This window comes from Austrofundulus limnaeus, unplaced genomic scaffold (genome assembly GCF_001266775.1).
Source record: "Austrofundulus limnaeus strain Quisiro unplaced genomic scaffold, Austrofundulus_limnaeus-1.0 Scaffold292, whole genome shotgun sequence".
In the NCBI taxonomy this organism is placed as follows: Eukaryota; Metazoa; Chordata; class Actinopteri; order Cyprinodontiformes; family Rivulidae; genus Austrofundulus; species Austrofundulus limnaeus.
The window spans coordinates 364,482-366,100 of record NW_013952694.1 but is presented as its reverse complement, the minus strand read 5'-3'; the positions used below and the strand labels follow the sequence as shown (position 1 = coordinate 366,100).

Genomic DNA, 1,619 nt, shown 5'->3' with positions numbered 1-1,619 from the left:
CACACACACACACACACACACACACACACACACACACACACACACACACACACACACACACACACACATGGTAGTATAAGTTCATGTTAACTTCATCTATGCAGCTGTTTGAGTGTCTGTGTGTTTGCAGAGGGACACGTTTCCTGGTGTTGTTGATACATCACAACATTTCCTGCGTTTGTGCGACCTGAACACGAGGAGTGTGTTTATCTTGATGCTTGCAGCATCACTGTGGGAGCCTGGCAGGAGTCGGCCCGTCCCAAAGTACTGCTGCATGTAGTTTAATGTGCGTCACATGAGGTAGAGACACTGAGATAATGTCAGACTGGACAGATGCAGCAGATGTTTCTCATCAGGCAGCGTATTTATGACACAAAGACTGATGGTTGGTCTGAATTTGAAGAAAAGCCACAGGGTTTTTGGCTCTTATGCAACCAGTCGTAATGGAAATGAGCAACTTACATTGGCTTACATTCCTTATAGTTTATGATGCACAAGACCAAACTTCTGAACCCATGAGACAAAAGTAATGTGTTGACTGACCAGTTAAATCCAGCTAGACCTCAGCACACGTTTGGATTCTGTACAACACTAAATATTCATGGTAAATGGACTGAACTTAGTGCTTTATCAAGCCCCATCAGACCACAAACCTCTTGACACTACAGTCACTCACCCGTTCACACACTGGTGGGTGGTAAGCTACATTGTAGCCACAGCTGCCCTAAGGAACACTGACCCAGCCATGCACCACCATCAGTTAATTTTAACATGCGTCAAGTTGTAAGGATTGTCCATAAATGCATACATGTCATCTTGTACGGATTGTCCGTAAATTATAAGGATTTTATGTCATTTTGCCGGTATACGGACGTATCTACCAATCTCAGATTTTTTTCAAGTCTTATGGATTTTTTTCAAAACCTCATTTTCAAATTTATCTAACATGTCAGAGCCTGAAGGATGATTTAAAAAACAACAAATAACATCAAACAGCCATCTTCCAACCTGTTCTGCCGCTAGAAATAAGTTTTGAACTTTTTCTGCTCGCCTTTCCTCCTGCTTCGCAGCGGACGCTGTCATGTCTGCACTGCAGTTGTATGGATTTTATGTAAAATTATGGATTTTTGAGGCTGTTCATATTGGTAAATGTCCAAAGAGGTTGACATGTATGTAAATGACACCCATTTTCCTCCATTCTGCAGGTATACGGACATATTGGGCAATCTAATATTTTCTGATATTTTCAAAATCTCAGCTTCGAATGTATTTTACATGTCAGATCCTGCAGGTCAACCTCTCCCCATCCTCTGTGCTACAGATGCTATTTCCACCTCGCTTTCTGTCTTTCCCCATGACTGACAGTCCACCTGAACCCCATCTTGCTGGTGCATCTGTGACCAAGACAGCAAGTCTTTGTGATGTATCAAGAGTCACGCTATCCAGGGTAATGTCAGCACACCACCAGGAAGGACCAACCACATCCAACAGGATTAACTGTGGACGCAAGAGGAAGCTGTCTGAAAGAGATGTTATGGTCTAAAACCAGGTGTTTCACTTTCTTTGTCTAACCCCTGTATGTACCTTTCCTGATCTGCCTGATCTTGTTTTGGGGCAGA

The 1,619-nt window shown here is 42.9% G+C and overlaps 1 protein-coding gene across 1 annotated transcript in view; it reads left to right on the top strand.

The window, feature by feature from the left end:
• The window catches only part of crtc3 (CREB regulated transcription coactivator 3), a 73,620-nt gene extending 73,582 nt beyond the window's left edge, over nt 1–38 (top strand). Inside the window, exon 16 of the transcript XR_001311301.1 lies at nt 1–38. The gene's annotated coding sequence lies outside the window, so the exon portion shown is untranslated.
• Nucleotides 39–1,619: the final 1,581 nt, after the last annotated feature.